This window comes from Varanus komodoensis, unplaced genomic scaffold, assembly GCF_004798865.1.
Source record: "Varanus komodoensis strain SLA01 unplaced genomic scaffold, ASM479886v1 scaffold40, whole genome shotgun sequence".
Lineage (NCBI taxonomy): Eukaryota > Metazoa > Chordata > Lepidosauria > Squamata > Varanidae > Varanus > Varanus komodoensis.
In genome coordinates this window covers 3,820,084-3,841,220 of record NW_025335942.1, presented here as the reverse complement: position 1 = coordinate 3,841,220, position 21,137 = coordinate 3,820,084, and the positions used below count along the sequence as shown (strand labels likewise).

Below are 21,137 nucleotides of genomic sequence, written 5' to 3'. Positions count from 1 at the left end.
ATTTATTTATTTATCTATTTGAAACATTTCTATGCCGCCCCATTTGCCGAAGCCTCGGGGCAGCTCACAACATAAAATTAAAATATAATACATTCAAAATATAAAACAAATTAACAATATAAAATATTTATTCCTGGGAGCAGAGTGCAGAAAATGGCTGCGTTTTCTATCAAGCACTGTCCAAACGTGGATGGTACTGCAACATACTCCCACAAGAGACAATGAAAAGAGGGTGCCAAACATGCAATTTGTGGATGAAAGCCCTGCTGGGAGCAGAATAGATCCCTCAAAGATGCCTGTCCTTGGGTTTGAGTAGGTTGAAAATCAGGGAATATGGAAGCCCTTTGCCTTGGAAGATAAGACTCCAGGTGGCTAAGCTTTGAGGAACCAGACAAGAAGTTGCCAAGCAGAAAAATGATGCTCCATATCTCTTAAACAGATCCCCCTGGGCTTTCAGGAGCCAATGGACACAATCAGGTCTATAGCTGGACTTTCTTGGATGAATGGAGCAGATCTCAGCTTGAGTCTCCTTACTGAATCTGGGAATTTTCTCTACACTTTACAAAATTAGCTTGGAACCCTGCGGTAATGAGGGAGGCCAAGAGGTTTTGGGAACATGGTCCCGGTAAGTTACTGGTCCTACAGTCACAAATGGAAGCGATTGGGTGAACCAGCTTGCTGAGGGCTCGAAACTTGGAACTGTTGTGATGGTTTAGCAGAGTTTTCAAAAACACAGTCGGTGCCAGATCTGGCATGACCAGGACACCACAAGGCTGAAAAACCAGTGGAGCAATTCTTGGCCGGAGTCCTCACAGATGTCGAAAAGGGTGAGTGGGAATGGGAAAACCAACCAAGGAAATACTGAGCCTACAGCTATTTGGAATTGTAGCCTTTCCCCCAAAATGGGAAGTCCCTAATGCTACACCTGGATAGATGATGACTCATACCTGCGGAAATTAGTTCAGGGCTGGGATGCGTGTGCATAATTAAATTAGCATTTGCTGGTCCCAGGGCTTCTACTGCAGCTTGGCCTCATATGACCTAGAGGGATTTTAGGCAAGAGGGTTTTGAGCTGCCATTTTTCCTGCTTCTGCCAAGGCAGGATTTCTTAAAGTGACAGTGCCCAGGAATGCCAAATGCTATGAAAGTACAAGGATCAGCTTGACTACTTTCTCAGCAAATCAGGGAGCAGTAAAGCAGTCACTTTCTTAACAGGATCCTCATGACGCATCACGAAGCTGGCTCAGCCCAGCTGCTATGCATAAAGGTTTCCACCAAAGGCTGTTCCCATTAGTACATTGCATTTAAATCCCACCCCTTTTCCTTTTGTGAGGAACCAAGCATGGTTTGCAGATCTCCGTTTTGTCTTCACAACAACCCTGCAAGGCAGGTTGAGCTTAGAGGGCCTGACTGGTCCTAGCTTCATGGCCACGTGGGGACTAGAACCCAGATCTTCTGGGTCCCCAGTACAACACTCTAACCATTGTGCCACACTGCTTCTCACTGGCTAGATGAACTCTGCCCCTCTCTGCTGCTTGGGAGAAGCTGTAAAACTAAGGAATTGCCTGTTTGCCTGCTAGCCGTTGATTAAGGGGACTTTAAGATGTTCTGGGATGCATTATTAGAACATTAAGTCTAGGTTCATTAAAGAGGACATCCAAGTCCAATAGGCATGAGGTACATATTATCCATGAGTTCATGATCTGCAGAATCTTCTGCAACATTCACTGGTTCTCGAGCAGACCGAAAGCAAATCCAACCATCCCGAGGGCCAGAAATCCCCAAAGGACAGTTTTCTCAGAGTTCCTGTATAGGGTGACTCATGGCTGCATATATGTTGTCACCCCAAAATATGATCCCCCTTCGCACACGCCATCTCCATGTCCCCCTCCGAACCATGCCACTTCCTTGGAAGGGCTCTGCTCTTGAGTGTGCTTTCCTGGGCTACTCGGGTGAATGGCTGCTCAGTACAGTCCTACCATGGGACTCCAAGCTTCCAGGTTCTAGTTAGGAGGTCCTTACAAAATAAAGCACTTGCCACACAAAAATGCAAGCAGGACACTATTCTCCTACATGCAAGAGGTTAATACCAGGAAGAGGTAACACCAAAGAACCACAGGGAATGTCACACTTGCTACACTTTTGGCAGGCCTTCCTTTTCCGGGATGGTTAACAGTTTAACTACGGAGGTGACTCATTTCTTTTGCTCTTTTAAGGTGACCAAGGATATTTATGCTCCTGTTTTGGAACACAAGGAGCATTCGCCTTTCTGGTTGGTGCACGGAGAATATTTACATTCCCTGATTGCCATCTCACCTGCATCTACAAGAACACCTTATAACATCGCTCAAATGCTGGACAGAGAGACCATGTCCGTTCTTTAACATTTTCTCTGTCCAGACTTAAACTCCCTTGTAAGCCCTTTCTTCAACTCTCTAGTGAATCCCTCAACATTTTCTTTTTAGAATATGCTAAGAACAAAAACTGAACTGGTGCACATGGAAGTACATTTTCAGATGCACATAACCTTTTCCAAAAGTCCCCCATTAATGCCAAACTCTCTGGCTCAAAGAAGAAGAAGAGGTGAGCATTGGCTCCAATGTGTATTGCATTATGACAGTTCCACACACACACACACACACACACACACTTCGATGCCCTCCTGATGTGTTGGATACAATGCCCATCAGCCCCAGCTGGCATGGAGAATGGGCGTGCTGACTGGGAACCATGGCAGCTGTCACACAATGCACATGGCGGGCGCAAGGTTGGGAAGTGCCACATGAGTGAATGGAGATTTTCACGGACGATTCGCAGGCCACACGGGGAACAACAAATTTCTTTCTACCAGTTTGGTTTGCCTCGTCACAGCAGTCCTTGGAGTCCTCGGGAAGATGGAGCCGACTACTTAAGCAAGCTGTGTAAATGTACGTGTCTGTCGATCTGGGTTAAGGTATACAGCTGTGCTCTGTTTTATGTCACATTTAAGTCCATTAAGAATGCATGCCTCTTTCTGAATTTCGCCTGATCCAAAAACGGCAAGTTACCAATCTGCTATTGCCAGATTGCTCGTTGATGCTCACACATGTGCACTCTTCAGAACAATGTGAGTGGCTCGGGAAGCTTTGAATGAACAGCCAGGTCCCTGTGGCAGTCTAAAAGGATTCCCTGCTAGGACAGCGGCACGGAACCCAACACCGTCCAAAGGAATCATCAGGCCACCCCAGTTCGAGGGAACCCACAGCAGATGCTGTGGGGTGAGAAGCAGGGGGGACGTTGTGGTGGACAATGTTGTGAGTGCCACAGTGCCTGTCTTGCACCCGCCAATGCTAAGCCGCCTCTCCGGTCCCCTTCCGTCCAGGAAGGAGCCCAGCAAGGCAAGGTGATATAGGATCGCTGTATGGGAATGGTTTTCGGGCACGCTCAGGTTGCCCTTAACGCACATGGGCCTCCAAACTCAGAGGCTCCCACGCATCTTATGCCCTGGACAAGGTGCGCCCACTTTTCGTGCCCCAATCTTTATCTAGACGCTCATTTGGCCATCAAAATGACATGCCGGGGATGAAGGGAGAGGATGTCAGGACACCGGTAGCGATTGGCACAAGTCCTTGGCCCCAGGATCCTGCCCTCTCGGTCCCCCTGGCATGGAGCGGGAAGCTCTCCGTGGCCAGTAGCCTTGTGGGCTACCTGTTCCCCCCATTACAGGAATGATGTGCTGGCACACAGCAGTCGCTGGAGAGTCCGGGCTGGCAGAGGCCCGGCACAAATTCTTCCCTAGCCATCCTGTGGGCAGCCTGCTTGCTGCTGTGTGTGCAGCGTTCTGGACTGGATGGAGCCTGGTTCTGATCCAGCAGGGCTTTCTTGTGCTCTTCGCCCCGCTCTGAGGCACATCTGGGGACTCGGGGAAGGCAGCAGGCATCATGCATGGGGGCTGAGGGACTCGGCCTTGGCAGTGCAGCCCCCAAGATGCACCGTTTAAGGTCTGGGACACCAAATAATTCTGCCCCTGCTCCCCCTGAGCATCAGACTTGCACTCATCATGTGTGACAGATTTTAATACTTGCATATGATTTATTTTATTCCTACGAGATGGCTTGTCTTAGGTATTCAGTGGTTAATTGGAAGTTAATTGTGTCTTTTTGAGGTACTAATGAGCGGGGCTTCTTGATCCCTAGGTGGATTCTAGGTGCCTTTATAAAAATGAAACTTGTCAAAAATCACGTTCGTCATCACAGGAAGCAAAGTGTTTCCGTTTAGCCCTGAACTGTATAAAGCCCCCCCCCCCCCCCCCCGTTCAGTGGGTCTGGACAAAAAGGAAGCAAATTTGAATCTAGTCTGTAGGAGGCAAATTTACTCATTCAGGAAACTGTCACAGTCCATCTTCATTTCTGCCAACATAATCCATCTCTAAAGGGTACCAATAATCGCTGGTATCATTTGCGAAGCAAAAGAAAATCTTTGCATAACCTTTGAATAATAATTTTTGAGAACATCTGACACGGTTAACCACATGTGTAGTGTGTGCATTTGTTCAAATGCAAGTTTATTCCGATGCAAGTTCCACTGACTTCGATGTGACTACCTCCTGAGTAAGCATGAGATGAGCCGACCTCCCCAGCAGACACCTACAACTCACAGGGCATCTGCGTATTCTTTAAATTACATACATAGCTACAGTGCCTTTTTTTGTCATAGAATGCACCAGAACGGAGTTCCAGCACCTTTTTTTGACAGATTTTCCAAGTTGTAAAAGTAACTTTTGAAAAGTTGATGTTTGGTCCACGTGGATTTGAATTGCCCTGTCGAGCGTAGCAGGTCGGCAGCAAAATCATTAAAATGGTGCATGCGGGCTGCTTGTGTGTCGAGTCCGATGCATGCGTACTTCACACTGGTTGTGATGGCGCTGATCGGCTTGTGGTGCTGCTCAGCTTACGATTGGTCGTGTGGTCGCGCACTGAGTGCTTACTGCGAGCGGCGACCGTTATGTTTCATTACGCAACTGACGTGTGCGGGTGTGTACAGTGATTGGCTACGTGCGAAAGGTAAATAATTTCATGAGTTCTGGCACCTTTTTTCTTACAGAAAAAGCACTGCATAGCTATATATTTGATCTTCCCTTGACAGCTTGCCTGCTCTGGCAAATTCTCTAGGTGAGGCTTTCCCTAAGGCAAGGGTGGGCCACACGCCCCCCCATGGCCCTGCCACCCTTACACTGCTGGCATTGGGTAGCCGCTGCGGCAGTCTTGGATCAATAGGCTGAAATCCGGGGGCTGGTCAAGAGGCCAGCTTCAGCTTGCTTTCCTATCAGGTGTAGCCCCTTTGACTCTCTGTCGTGGTTCGCGTCTGACTTTTGACAGCATGCTGCTGGCGTGCCACCCTCCAGGATGATGGGTAAGAGGCCCCTAGACTACCGAAACTGCCCGAAAATCAGACGCAAGTCCAGAGCAAGAGGCTTTAGAGGCCAGGTGTAACGTCAGCCATGAGGTTTGGCCTTGCGTGACTTTAAGAAAGGACCAAACAGCCAGCAAGCAGAGCGAGGCCCAAGGAGGGAGCTGGGGCATGGATCCTTTGTCCCCCACAGACCTGCTCTGGATTAGGGGGCTCAAGCCGGCTCCCAGCCAGAGAAAGCCACATTGTGTAACTGACCTGGAGTGCGTTTCAGCCCCCAGTGCAAAGAATTGTTCGTATTTAGGGGCCAGGGCTCAGAGTGATGGGGAAGCTGATTCAAACGGAGCGCTGGAGCTAAGACGCAGCCATAAATCCATACGTGTTTGGGCTCTGGTGAGCCCTGTGGCAGAGGGGACACAAGCCCATGGCAAGCAGGCAGTCCCTTACTTTGTCAATTGCCTCAGGGGCCCCCACCTTCTCTGGGCACCTCTGAGCCCCTCCACTTAGTTACAGCCATCCCCGATGTCCTGAGGATATGAAGAGGACTGGTGAGTCTCCCTGTTGCCCCTGCCATGATCGGAGAATGTGGGCCCAATATTGTCTCCTGGTTGCACATTGTCGGAACAGCTCTGTGACTGCCTTCTGAAGGAGTTTTGCTGCCAAAAGAGGACTTTCATTACTAGAAGAATGTTCCTGTTTGCAAATAGTGCAAATGCATCCCATAGAATATAAGCACAATTGTCAGGAAATACCTGTTGTTTCCCAAACTTGCCTTCATGTTCGAAAGCACACCCTTGCTCAAATGCAGATTTGTGCAAATCTGCCAAAAAATGGCCATTTCCACATTTTAGCCTATGGGAGGGAATGCAACGTGCTTGAATGGGAGATGAATATTTTTTTAAAAATGTGTGTGTGATTGCACAGGAACACAGAGGAGGCAAATGAACTTCAGGGAAGAATTTGGAGAACGCAAGCATGGCCTGTTTGTCCATCCCTACTTCCAGGAACGAGAAGGAGCAATTCAGGGGAGAAGAGCCTGATGCTGGGAACGATTGACGGCAAAAGGAGAAGGGGACGGCAGAGGATGAGGTGGCTGGATGGGGTCCCTGAGGCAGTGGGTATGAGCTTGGGTGGACTCCAGGCAATGGTGGGGGACAGGAGAGCCTGGAGGAATGTTGTCCATGGGGTCGCGATGGGTCAGACACGACTTTGTGACTAAACAAAACAAAAAAACAAACTTCCAGGAAACCACAAGAAGTGGACCAGCATCCCCGGCCTGCGGCTCCTCCAGGGCTGGGAATGGCCAGCATTCCAGACCATTGGCTGGGGCGGAAGGACCAGAAATCCAAACAGCTGGAGGAGGAATCAGGTTGGAGGAGCAGAAAGAAGTCTGTTGAGCCAGAAAGCCGTGTGGACGGCTATGCCGACTTGACGTTCCAGAACCAGGCCAAACCACACCCAGCCCCGCACGAATGTGGCCAAAATGCTTTGCTGCTTTCAACACAGCAGGACCCACATCTTACAGCAGGTTTTCACAACCTGATACCCTCCAGCTGTGTTGGATTGCAATCCCATCATTGGCAATGCTGTCTCAGGGTGATGGGAACTGTTGCCTAGCACATTGGAAGCTAGGAGCTTGGGGAAAGCTCTCCTACCAATGCCCATTTTAAATGCTTTGCTCTTATCTACCCTACTCTCTGGCCAATTCATCTTAGCCCGTGTTATCTCCAGAGCCATGGCAAAAGATGTCACAGTTCAGAAGTTGATCTAATACTGCAAGACAGCCAGCTAGATCCAGCACTCATCAACAAAACATGTGTGGAGTCCAAAGCAGGTGCCAGTTTTGCGCAAGAGTCTGCAAAGCAGGAAGTGTCTTTTTTCCAGCAAAACTCCTGCAATCGATTGCATTTCAATTTCTATACCAAAAGAAGAACAAAAACCATCACTTCTAGTTTGCAATGGCAGGTTATGAAATCTTCTTCAAGAAGCAAAATAGCCAGTGCTACACCACTGGGAAAATCAATGGGGTATGGCTTCAGCCTAAAGACAAAGGGGGACAATTCATTTCAGTGGACCTCAGACAAAAGATTTCACTTCTAATTGGACCCCTTCCTAATCCATAATTATGTATCACTTGGGGTTGTCTCTCTTTTATTCTATATTTCCAAGTTATAATAGCCTCACTAAACTCTACTAATATTCCAAGTGCTAATTTTTAATAATACCTTGTGGCACAGAATCAAATGCATTACATAAGCAATGCATTTTATTAGCATTGTCTTTAATCCAGTAACAAAATCAAACATGTTTGACTGGGCCCAAATTTTCCACCCATAAAATGATGGCAACTGTAATTAATTTTCCTTTCATTAAAACTTGATTGATTGAGCCCTTGTATCAAATTTTCCAGTGGGCATGGACGAGGGAGGAAGCTGAGATCAGTACTCAGCTGGGCTGGAATGATCAAGATTACCCAACTTTTCCATCGGAGTTGGCAGAAGCTTCCCCTTTGTCTGGCTTCCTCTAATTTCTCTTGCATGTCCTAGTAGAGGGTTCAGGTGGAACACGGACTCATCCTGGTGATTTGCCATGATGCCTTGGTGGGGCCTGGTAGGACCTGCCTAGGTAGACCCAGGAGGAGTCCAGCAGACAATCAGGCCCATCCTCAATGGTCCAACCCTCTCTTTTTAACTCCTTTTCGTAGCTTCTCCGTGAGAGCTGCACGTTTCCTGGAATCTGAAAGGGCAAGCCCGTTTCAGTTTGCCGCAACTATGGCTCGTGCCTCAAAGGTCTTCTTCCAGCGGTTGCCCATGCGCATTGCCCCAGATGAGCCTGGAAGTTGACCTTGCTGTGCTTCACAGCACCAGCCTTGTCCGTATGAAGGGCAGGAAGAAAAAATTAAACCATCTCCCACGATGCCGGAGCAAGCCAGCATCTCTAAAGTTGGCTGTCAAGGAATCTAGTTCCAAGACCACTCCGTGCCACCATGGAGTGCTGAAAGGTCTCATGGTGCCAGCCTGGGATGGCAAGGCAGGGAACCCGTTGGCCAGCTTACCCTCCAGTGGACCCCAGTCATGCTCACCCGGCCCAGCTTGCCCCAGCAGCAGGTGTGGTGGGGAGAAGACCTCTCCTGAGGGGGACGGCCTCTCTCCTCCACACCACTGGGGAGAGGCACACCGTGGGGATCCGAGAAGGCTCTGCCAGCCAGCCATGCCAGCCCAAATCCCGTTCCCCTCCCACAGGGGCACAATGCAGAAAAGGGCGAGGGAGAGACGGCCATCCCTACCACTGCAATGCAGGCCGCAGCTGGTTATGTCTCAGGAGCAGTAGTACTTCTCCCCCGGATTAAAACGGCATCAGCAAAGCGGAGTTTAATTCTCTGGCTGAAACTAATCGAGGTCTTGATTTGGGCTACACTGGCTTCTTTCAGCAGGAGTGAGGGGAGTCAATTCTCTAGGACTTCTTTTGCAGAACACTTAGGACACTAATGAGTTAAGGTGGCCCTTGTACCATCCTCCTTCGCCTCATCTTCCATTCCTGCTCTTGCACCCGCTTCGGCTTGCATTAAGGTCCATTTGCAGCTTCCTAGCTCCTGGGGTGGGTTTGTCTTTAGCTTACTGGGTGGAGAACGGGAAGTGCCTTATTCCCGGGGGAGCAGGAAGGGATGTGGGCTGGATTCCATGCAGCACCCAGCTCCTCTTGCCTGCCTGCCCCTCCCCAGAAGTACCACAGGCTCCCACTGCCTGGGCCACCAGTGGCCACCCAAAACAGACACACTCCAGATGTGTGAGACCAACAGATGTCATCACCCCCAGCTAGCATGATCTTTGCTCCTCGGTGGTGTTTACAGAGTCTTTTCTGTAGCAGCCCCCAATTAGAGATCAGAATACCCTATTCTCTGATTACTTTTAGGAGGGCTGTAAGAACATTCTGTTTTCCAAGGGAGGTATCCTGGTATCCTCCAGATGTTTTGAAGTGCAATGCCCATCATCCCCAACCATGGCCCATGGCGGCTGGGATGAAGCCTAAAACGGACCCTCCTTCATTCTCCAAGTCAGTTCGGGGGACGAAACAACCTTCCAGGAGCCATGTTTTCCTTCGCCAGGCCCAGAGGCCGTGGAAGCACTACCGGCCAAGGCAGCTCGTGGGCCCAGAGTGAAGAGCAATGGAAGCCTTGGCCGAGAAAGCCTCCATCCGCTCCTTGCAGAGTCAGCTGCAAACAAGCATTCTACTTAACACTCTGCCCCAAAAATCCAAGTGCCCAACTTTGGCTGGATCATGCCTTGCATTTATTTCTTTATTTTTCGTCCAGCGTTCCGTGTGTTTATTTCGATGTGCGATGCCAGGAAGAAAAAGCCACTGATAAGAAAGTATCTGGGCAGCTCAACAAGTTATCTGGTTTGACCTCTCGAGAGCAGAAAGGAAAGTGTTGTCACGCCGAAGAGATGCAGAGGTCAAGCGACACACACAGTCAGCCAAGGACTGTTTTTAGAGTGTGTCAGAACCAGGGCAAAGTGAAGACAGACTAGACTTAATCCTTTAACCTAACCTGTCAAGAAAGCATCAAGCCAGCCTGCCAACGCTGCAACCACCTCATAACTCAAAAAGGTATGCATGATCGCATTTATGCATTTACGATTGGTAAAGGGATTTTTACAGCTTGATATTCAAGGCATCACAGAAGCCACGGCTCTCAGTCTGAAAACACAAACAAAGAAAAATTGGAGCCATTCAGCTAAACCAGTAGTAAGATGATAAAGCTCTACAAACAGAACAATGTCCAAAGGTGAGCATTAACAGGTCGTTTAATTCAGATAGATCCCTAATAATTTAATAAACAGAATAAATGTACAGTTATTTGTGCCATAAAAAACCAAGAATGCCATGCCCCTTAATATAATCTTTATGCGCAGGATAATGCCTGGCTAATTGTGTGAATGTTTATTCAATGCATGCATAGACGTAATAAAAATGGTGCAACCAAAGATAAAACTGATTCATTGATCTTGGAAGGTAGCATAACATTACTGGTCTTAACAATGATCCCCTTTGGAAGGCTCACATATCTATAAACCCATAGAGATGTTTCATATTCACACAGATTTATGGTTCCCCGTTTTAAAATATGCATTTATACTTTTAATTTATCCTTGCATATAGAATTAATGATTTATTTACTTACTTGGGGTGTAATCAAGCCAGAATAAAGCACTTTTCAGAACCACTGATTTCAGTGTGAAGCATTTCCTAGTCTTGTAACTCCATTTGTGTATGCATTGTCAATTTATTTTCAATAAAGATTAATTAATGCAATGAATGAAGAGTTGTGTTTGAGGTCAGGTACACTTAAATTTCAGTGAACATCTGTTTGCTTATTGATGGATGAGGTATTTATTTATTCTCCAATTTTCAAGGAAAAACCCTGCATGAAGCAGCTTCCAAAATAGCCAGACCACATAAAAACAAATTTTAAAAATATAAATTTGGTGTAAAAACCCAACAGCTTGCTTTGTCCCTTCTAGTTGTATGACTAAGATTCGTTATGGTGGTCATTTACCCATCTCAAAATAGAGGAACTGCAGGACCAAAAAAAAAAAAAATAGGACAGAAACAGGCAGCAAATTGCATTGTATTTGCATACGCAAATATGTAAGTATAAGTGGAAATTTGTAAAAGGTGGGATACACACATTTTAAATAAATAAATAAATAAATAAATGATTTATCTATTGCCACAATTCATCTCAGCTTAGTCAAGAAGACTGAACCCGCCATCGTCTGGGTATTCATGGGCAATTTCAGTGCCTTCCTTTATTCTTCCTGAGGCTCTTGAACTGGCCTGGACTGGCCAGCCTTTCAAACAGAGGACTGCTCTCTGTAAAGGAGAGCATCAGGCCATTTAGGGGAGAAAGGACCCTGATCCAGAGACTGCGGGTCCAAATGTTGACACCCTCTCTGCTGTCCTTCCATCAGCAGGCAAAGATGGCAGTCTCAGCATCTACTATACATAGTGCTAAATAAATACGACAGGCCTTCCCAAATTAGTTTTCTTTAATATGCTGTTCCCAATCAAAATTTGAGTTCTTGGTCGTAAGGTGCTGTCAACTACCCGGAGCCTCTGGGAATGGGGCAGTATATAAAACAATCGGCACGACACTTCGCTCTTGATGCCAGAAGTTTTTGAATTGTGCAATGCCTACCTTTTCCTTTGTTGTGGTTCACGTTTAATCGTAGTTTAATGTATTGGTTTCTATGGTCTGTTTTCGCTGAGTTTTATCACCGTCCACCTTGAGGACCAGTTTTGGACTGCAAGGGGACGGGTTAAATAAATAAATGGCCCAGTGCCCAGGCAGCTCCCCCAAGCGTTGGTTGGGTTGGCCACGAGGGATTAGAACTTGGATAACGCATGGAAAAGCTGGGCAGGTGCGAGATTCCAGGAGAAGGAATGTCCACGTCTTCCTTTCTCAGTCCTTCAGATATTAATCCCACCCAGCTGACACCCAGAGGAGCAATGCCCCTCCTTTGCCTTGCTTTGAAGGAGACCATGGTGGTGTCCAAGTGACTTGCAGAAATGCTTGTGGAGAACCAGTCTGAGAGGGACTACACCATGTATTTTGTTGATATTTAAAACTCATTTATTCCACTTCTGGCTTGTTTTACAGCATACTCATTCAGGGTTCAGTGAAGGGAGCAAAGAAGATTCAGTGGAGGTGAGAAACAAGATTCATAACCAAGTGTGATCTTAGATATATTCAAGAGTGGGAAGGCAGAAAAGGCAACTTACAATGGCTGGGTTCGGACATATGATAACACACACTCAGGTTGAATGTGGGTTGAATTTGCGTTGCCATTGCACTGCGGGTTCTTGCTATTGTTGATCATGGTCTCTGAACAGACCTGGTTTGTTAAGCATGCTTTGTTGTTCGGTTATAAGCTACAGGTTGTTCACCATGGATCATCACTTTGGCTGCTTTCAGACAAAATGCATTTCAGGTAGGGATATGGAAGCGATCTGGTTTCGGAATGGGAATCCATCAGATTTCCTCGGCTAAGTTCCTTGGATATCAGCCCACTTTCTCTCTTCCCGAAGTCAACCTCATGCTAAACATTTGCGTGGGTGTCCGGCAGGAAGCCAATCCAGGAGAAGACCCTTCACATCACACCAGTCCTCTTTCAGCTGCAATGGCTGCCAGGTAAGGTCCAGGCCCAATTCAGACCAGGCTGGTTCTAACACTTAGTGCCCTAAATGGCTTGGGGCCAGGTTACCTGAAGAAACATCTTGTCCCATCCTCTAAGACCATGCATGGAGGTTCTTCTCAGGGAACCTCCCCAAAAGAAGTAGAGGGGGTACTGACCAGGAGAAGGGCCTTTTCAGTAATGGCACCCCATTTTTTTGGAACATGCACCCTAGAGAGGTATGCCTGGTGCCATTTTGCTTTCTTTTCAGCACTGTGAAAAGCTTTTTATTTTCCAGATATTTTAATAGATAAGTGTTAGTTTTAATGCTGCATTTATTACTAATCATGCTGTGCAGTATTCACCCTGACAATGGTTGCTGTAGGTTATTGATTTATTGTAAAATGTATGTGGAATGCCAATGGATTTGGAAATGTATGTTTGCTTTTATCATTGGAAATGTAAACCACCCAGAAGGTTCTATGGGCTATGGGTGCAGTACAGAAGTGGAACGAAGATGAAGGTGGTGGTGGTGGTGCCATTGTATCAGTTGTATTCTTTATTGTGTTCCTTAAATAAACTGTAAGTTCCTTATGGGGGTTTTTTCATCTGTGAATCACCCAGAGAGCCTCTGCGCTATTAGGATGGTGTAGAAGTATAATGCATAAATGAACAAAGCAGGGTTTTGCTTCCACGCGCATGACTTGTACGTTTTGTGTACTTTGTGCAGAGAATTATGTGCTTTGCGCAAAGAAGCCCCCAGCATGTGCTAGTGTCCGCAGACTCGATCTCAGCTCGGCTTGCTTCCTGGCCAGAGATGCAGATGGGAAGGAGGTCCAGTGGACACACGAGAGCCGGATTCCCATCTGATCATCACATCGCAGTTGCATCAACAACCCCAACTCAACCCCGGAATGTGGAGATACCACACGGGCTGAAGCCTATCCATACGACCATTTCTCATGATAACTTTCAATGTGCGACATGTGCCAGACAGGTGGGCGATGCAGCTCTTGAAGCAATAACCGCTAAGGGTCTTCGAAACAGGTTGGTGCGCCCAAAACTCCGGTAAGCAGCGTTCAGCAACCGCCGCTCACACAACCTCCTGTCAAGCGCCCGGATTCCTTCAGAACGCTTACAATTTGTAGCAGCTGTTATCAAGCACGCGGCATGCATCGCAAGCTGGGGAACAGTTCAACGAGGGGATAAAAGTGAATTTCTTGTTTTTGCATTAGAGCTGGCAAAGAAGATCATGTGTTAATTAAATAAAAGACTAAATGGACAAACCTTTAAAACAGAAGCCATAACATTTAAGAATAAAACCAACATGGCAGGGTAAAGGTCAGAGAAGATCAAGTTAAAAGCTAATAGTTTTGCTTTTTTCCATTTTATTGATCAATAGGATGTTGGCTTTTTTGCTTTCCAGTGAAAATGCAACAACGGAGTTATTGCTGACCTTTCCTTCACCCTTCCATTGTGTATAAAATCACAGCGAAAACAACAACTTCATAAGTCACGCAGTTTTTCTAACAGAAAGAAGGCGTGTGTCCAGAAAATAATGTAAGATGTTTATATCCTCAGAAAAATAGGGCTTTTTGACAAAAGCACTTCCCTTTTAATTATAGAGGCGAGCGCCTCTTTGGTTCGGGGAAGCATCCGCTTAGAATCACCAATTGCATGTGGTGTGCGGAAAGTCCAGCCATCTCTCGATTTGGCATTTAAATGAGTCATTTGACAGCTCAATCCTGAACCCAGAAAACAAACAGAAAAAGAAATATTATCTCCATGATGGGGTCGGGTCCCTTAATAACTGTGGAAGAGGCGACTTGCATCCGGCTTTATTCACCAGCGTCGCACCGGCGTAGAACGGGGGAGAATGATGCATTTCAGACGACTGCCTCTGAAGAGGCAATCCTACGCATGTTTAGCCCGAAAAGGGTCTCTGTGTCCACCCAGTTATGGAGCCCAAACCTTGCCGGTTCCACTGACATACGTTCATCCATCCCACCTACCTGCAGTGACCCTCTTTTCCCCCTTGAATCTTTCTTCCAAATCTCTTGGGATCGTTGGTGCTTTGGGCTGAGGCTTTAAACCTGCATAGCCCCACCCCAAACACAAAATAGCTTGTTTGGACTCAGTCTTGTCATTTTCTATTTCCAAGCCTATCCTGTTCACATGGCTCTTCCGCCTGTTTTGTTTTTGTTTTGTTTTTTAAAGGAAGGGGGGAAATCACTGTGCAAAAGACAGGATGGTTTTTCATCCGTGGCTCTGGAAGCTCTCCATGTACCACAATCCCTTCATGCTCATCCCAAACTGGACTGAGACCTAAATAAGGATACCTGGACTTGCGTCTTTTGTTTTCCTGTCCTCCCTTCCCATCTTTCCCATGCCTTCCCGTGGGTAAACTCTAGGATTGCTTTAGACCACGGTTTTTACCATGGGGAAGGCCATCCAATGATGATTTCCCCATCTCTGGCAATATTGCAAAGCAGGGATTCGCAGCATCGTCAAGCCATCGTCTTGGCACCTCGACCTGCGCCTACAGCTGCTGCTGAAGAGACAGACAGGGAAGGTCTCTGCATTTTCCCTGAATGATAACACATATACCTTTGCAATAAAACTCTGGAAGCACTCTCCACAGAAATCAGGGGTCATAGATCACTGCAGCAAAAATGACGTCTGCACCAGCTCTTTGACTGCCTACTGAAAGGAAAAGCACTTGACACAATTTGCTATTTAGATATTCTAATTTTTCAGAGTTCTGCAAGCATGCGTTACACTTCCAAGAATAAACAAGGGCTCGACTAAGTTTGTCCCACTTTAAAGTATGACTCACTTGCAGTAAATAGTGTACAAGTGTACTCAGAAATGGTTCCCTTTGAATTTCATGGGGTTAATCCAGCCTTGCAGACTTAGTCTAGCTCCATCCATAGGATGTGTGCTCTGATCCACTACCCACCAACACAAGATTTGGGAGGTCCACACTGCCCACTGGGAAGCTCTGCTCAGCAGACTTTTCAAGGACCAATTTGTGGCCCTCCAGGTGTTTGACCTACAACTCCTATCGTCCTTCAGCATTGGCTGTGCTGGCTCGAACTGAAAGGATTTGTAGGCCGTACCATCTGGAGGAGCACAAGTGGTTGCAACTCCTTCTCTTCCTCAGCTATCAAGGGGTGAATGCACCCTTCCTTGTGCAAAAGAGGGGAAAGGCACAGGGTTCTAGGAGAGAGAAGGGGACCAAACAACCCCTTCCCCAGGGAATTTTCCTGTTGCAACCTCCTCTTCTTGTCTCCTGCAATTCATTCCAGCAACTGTCCTTCTTGGAATGGCTTAGGGCAAGAGCTCACATAGAAAAATAGAATGCTAGTGACTAGGAAGGTTGCTGACGTGCTAGTTTTCTATACACGGGGAACGTGCATGTTTCTTTACTTCGTGGATCAAACATGTAAGCCACACATGCTACATACAGGCTTGCATTGTCCAGGAAATGCTTGACCGTGTGATTGGGAGGATTAGCTGCATGGACTCATCCCAAGCCTTTCTACATCGCTGCGTGCATACCAGGGGATATTCAACAGCTATACCGGCACAAAATCCTGCAACTGGAGGTTGCATAGGCATTGCAACCTTGTAGATTTTTAGGAATTCAGTGCAGGACTTGCTTCACCAATGCAGGACAGAGGGAGTGAGAGAGAGAATATTCTATGGGGATAACTGTTTATAAGAAGGGAAATGAGTCTGAGAACAGTGTACCTATCAATCAGGGCTTGTGGTGAACCGATTTGTTAAAGTTAATAGAGCAATCTATAATGTAAGACAAATTAGTGTTATTAGTCTAGGTTTTATGGTCCAATGCAAGTAATGATATGCAGTAAAGCAATAAGAATAATTAGACATTATGATAAAATGTACTTTTTAATATGGGAAAAGTATGAATGTGTTTTATTTGGTGGTGTTCTCTCTGATATCTCCAACAATTTCTTCCGTAGTTGCCTCAGGGCATATGAAGAAAGACTCCTGCAAAAGAGATTCAGGAGTGAAATTCACTTCATATCAAAAAGCCAAAAAACAAAAACCCGCCAAAACTCAAAAATGCACACCCACCCATCCCATAGATGTGAAATTAAAAGTATAGAGCAAATTGTAATGATCGCAAAATGAGCTTTATTAAGCAAACAAAATTGCTTATGTTGCTCATTTTTAACTAATCTCAGACTTTCATTAATTCCTACATTAGAGGACAATAAATCAGGAAATGGACGATGTGAGAGAAGTAAATTTTTCAGACCCTAATGATGAAGTTAATTTTTCAGACCATCATGTTGAACTTGCTCAATTTTTTTAAAATATATATACTTCTTTCTTCTTTGGAGGACAGATCTCCATGTCATTTTAGAAATTGTCTTTGAAACCCCCCTCCATTTCCAAAGCAGTTTGTCACAAAACATATGAGTGATATTAGAAACATTGAGACATAGAAACAGAGCGAGTCAGAAGAGGCTTCTCAGGCCATCTAGTCTGACCCCCGGCTCCAGCCAGCTCCGTTCACGACATCCCTGCCACGTGCATGTCCAAGAAGCCAGATGAAGAACTACTCAGAAACTTTGGAGTAGTTCCCAGCCTCTGGAGTTTAGTTCTCTCGGCCTCCCATATAAAAAGAGCATCTTCAGATGAAGAAGCAACAGTATATTCCTTGGGCAGATGAATGTATGTATGACCACCACTGGTTTTCGGTTTGTTTCTTTGTCTTTTTTTGCACCAATGACGTTTTTGGCATATGACTAGACCCCAGAAAGCTTGCCAGTATCCTCTCACATCCTTCGATCTTCACAGAGCTGATCAGGCGGGTTCACACGACAAAGGGAAGGTGTGGTGGTTTCTTGCGTAGAGGATTCGTTAATATTATTTATTTATTTTATTCTTTGGCCAGAGCGACTTAAATTTTACTTTATCCTGCTAAATTGTATTGTTTTATATTATGTTATTTATTTATGATTGTGAGCTGCCCCGAGGCTTCGGCGATGGGGTGGCATAGAAGTCCTCTAAATAAATGAATAAATAAATCCGTCATGTCGCCTAGACCAGTCATGGTATTTCAACATAGTATGTTTGGTTTGTAGTAACCATGGTAAGAAACAAAGGTCTGTTCTATGGCATCCATGGTTTCTCTGATCATCTGAACCCAGCATTGTGGTTTCCATGGTTCTGGTACACAGCTAGCACGGAGTCCCCTAGAAAGAGCAGCCGCTGCAACAGGAGCTTCTCCATCCATCCCACGTGGGATTGAAATTCACATGTGGTGGCTGATGGGATCCTTGCCAGCAGCAGGATGACTGTGTGAGAAGGGTAGAAACCAGGTTAGCACAAAAAATAGTTAATCATCTCTCAGATATATCCGCATGAAAAACCATGCTCTGTGCAAACCACACAAAGCTGCTTCTCAAGACGTGTGAACCCGGCTGTTGTGTTTCACAACTGTATTTACACTAAGCTACCGAGGATGCATCCACATCAAAAAAGTTTGTTAAATGAAAAAGCATTCAGCACACAACTTCCTAAGCAGCTACCATTCACCTGAGGAACGTCAGCACTGAAACGTAGGAGAAAATAACTCTGCCTTCTGCGAAGGATGTCCATGTCATGCCTTAAAAAAGGAAACCAGCACACAATCTCTTGTAGATGCTGTTGCTATCCATCCCCTTTCTGATGTCCCTAAAGAAAAGGACAGGATTTCAAAAATACTATGTAATAACACATGGATAGAGTATCTCTCAGGACAGAGCACCCTCACATACTCTGGATGGAGGAGGTCAATTTTTCTCCAGGGTTAGGGCTGCTCTTCCCAGGTGGTTCTCTTGTTCTAGGGTTCGTGTTGTCCGAGTTTGGATGACCCAACAATCATGGTTCGTGCTGTCCAAGTTTGGATGACCTAACAATCATTCATGATAGAATAAACCCAAGAATCCCAGCTTGAGTCTCTGACATTTCCAGGTAGGACTGGAAAAACTGACTGAAACACTGAAGAGCTGCTGCCAGTCCGTGTTGGCAATACTAGGGTAGATGGACCAATAGTCCAAATGGACCAAGAATCCAAAACAGTATCAGCTTCCTGTCTTCCTATGAAGGAAAGTAATGAGTTACTGGAGGAGCAGTGAGACACAGTCATAATAAATAAGCCCAGACTGTCTTGCCTAAGCCTCAAATGGATTATACCACCACCATCACATTTTACTAAAAGGGAAAGTAAAACATGTGGCACCAAGGTTTTAGTCTGAGTCATATGAAAATGTGGAACAACTGTCAGGAAGGTAAGGACACAATTGTGTAGACATGGGGAAAGAAGTTAAAGCATAAATAGACAGATAGAAAGGAGCAATTTCTGGATTTTCAGAACCCCAAGATCTACTACTCAGAAGCATGGGTGAAAAACATGCACTTAGAATTAACGAGGAGGGTGTGTCTGAACAATTTCCAACCCTAGGAGTGCATCAATCATGTTTGCTTCCACATCAGGCTCCCCTCCTACAGTAATCCCTGCTAGCTACCCCAAGCTTCCTTAATTTCAGCATTTAAGTGTAATGTAAGTGGTCAAAGTCATTTTGTTGTTGCTCTTGTTAAACAACCCGCAGTCAGAAATGAATTTGAAATTCAAAGTGGACAAAGTGACTGGCAAGAGTTAAGGAATAAGCCACCCTGTGAAACAATTTAACGCACACTAGAAATATGTCCTTTAAAATTGTTCATGGCTGGTACCCTGCCTCCAAGGAACCCATCCAATCTCCCCAGTGGTGCAGAAATCAGGAATGTACTGACATATTTGATGGGACTGAAAGACGTTCAGATATTTGAGTAGCAGAAATATTTGGGAAGGATTTAATTATAAATCAACATATTCCAAACTCACCCATTCTCTAGCCTTGTGGAATCGCTTTCTGGGAGAAGCTAGCAATCTGAAGAACAAGTTGTTATTTACTCATTGAATTGTGGCTGCCAGATTCACCATTATGAGGTATTGAAAAGGGTTTAGATTTCAAGGATTAAATTATTGGTCCAAAATGGTACAGCAAATGGCCTTTATGGAAAAACAAATCTCATAAGATGAATATGGGTCTAAGTAAGCATGATTCATTTTATGCCAACTGGCAGAATTTTATTTATTTATTAAAAGCTTTTCCATCCCGTCCCCTACAGAATGTTTCAGGACGGATTTTATTGATATAAATAGGGTAGACAATCATTATAATATTCCTTTACATTAAAAAAACATTTTGGGCACCATGAAGAACTTTGAAAAGAAAAATGACTGTATCATTGTTCAAATAAGCAATTTAGGTTGTAACTGAGACCTTTATAATCTTGTACCCAATGCTTACCTAAGTATTAAAAATTATTTTATAATATGTATAATTACTGTAACACTGATGGAATACATGTGATCTTCTGCATTGTTTATTTTTGTTCGTCGATTTGATTGTTCTTGTATTGATTGGTATAATAAAAATATAGGGTGGGGGGGACTGGGGTGTCAAAAATCTTTGCCCATTCACTGCAAACCAACTCTCGGTAGCTCTCAACCTGCCTTCAGCCCAATCTAGAACGTAAAAAAACCTTTTCCATTCTTTATTCTATAGCCATCAAGTAGCTGTGAAAAATAGCTATGAAGGAGAGAATAACTACTTTTGTTGATCGGATATTATGCAGCAGTTAAATATTGTAGCTAATGAATAAAATCCATGAAGAAGTTCTCCTCCACATGACCACTGGAAGGGTCAAGCGTTGCACAATAAGGTTCATACAGAAGAACTTTGCAAGGTCTTTTTGCCTAGGGAGAAGGTGTTTTCTTAGTTCTGTATTTTTAAAAGCAATAAGCTAAAAATTGATAAGAAAATAATGGATGCTTGCAATTTCCTCAATTTCTTTGCTTCCCAAAATTGCTTTTAAAGATCTTAATACTGAAGCCTGGTGAACAAATCCTTTAGAAACCATCTTTATGAATTCAATTTTTTTTTTCTTGCAAAAAGCTAGTCCTTAATTAAATGGAATTCCACTGATTTCTGTTTCCAAGTTCTTCCTTAATTGTAAACTGGGGCTTATTTTATTTAAATAAATAAATTCTATTTGCAAGTTTATTCCAGAGAAAATTAAAATAGAACCCCACCCCCATGCCCTGTTCTCTTTTAGATTAGTATTTTACAGTATACTTACCATTGTTTTACTTTTGAAGGCTATAACAGAATTTCATTTTAATTACCTGAACTAAAAGCTTTCAAGCCCGTCAGATCGCCTTTTAAGGTATTAGCCAATTCCGTAACCAATTACCCACATTCTCTGTTAGTTATTGCAAATGTGACCTTTACTTTGAATTTGATTGCAAGTTTCTTGCGGAGGGTGCCTAACTCTCTCTGTGTCTAAGTATGGCTATTGTCTTCACATGTGATGACTGCGGTTAATTTTAATACACTTTGATGGCTGGAGAACAAATAAGTGTCTGTGACAAAGTGCAGAGACATTTGAAGGAGGCTAAGCTGGGCCTGTAATGAGTGGGGATCAGCCAGCTAAGAGGCCTGCCAGCGA

General features: G+C 45.1%; 1 long non-coding RNA gene across 2 annotated transcripts; it reads left to right on the top strand.

Moving 5' to 3' along the window:
* The first annotated feature begins 10,041 nt into the window (after positions 1–10,041).
* On the top strand, positions 10,042–16,752 carry LOC123029706. 2 transcript variants are annotated; one of them, XR_006415973.1, is made up of 4 exons: positions 10,042–10,174; positions 12,050–12,097; positions 12,365–12,580; positions 13,294–16,752. It is a non-coding gene; the product is annotated as an uncharacterized LOC123029706 (long non-coding RNA). The 2 variants fall into 2 exon arrangements; XR_006415972.1 differs by having other exon boundaries at positions 12,322–12,580.
* Positions 16,753–21,137: the final 4,385 nt, after the last annotated feature.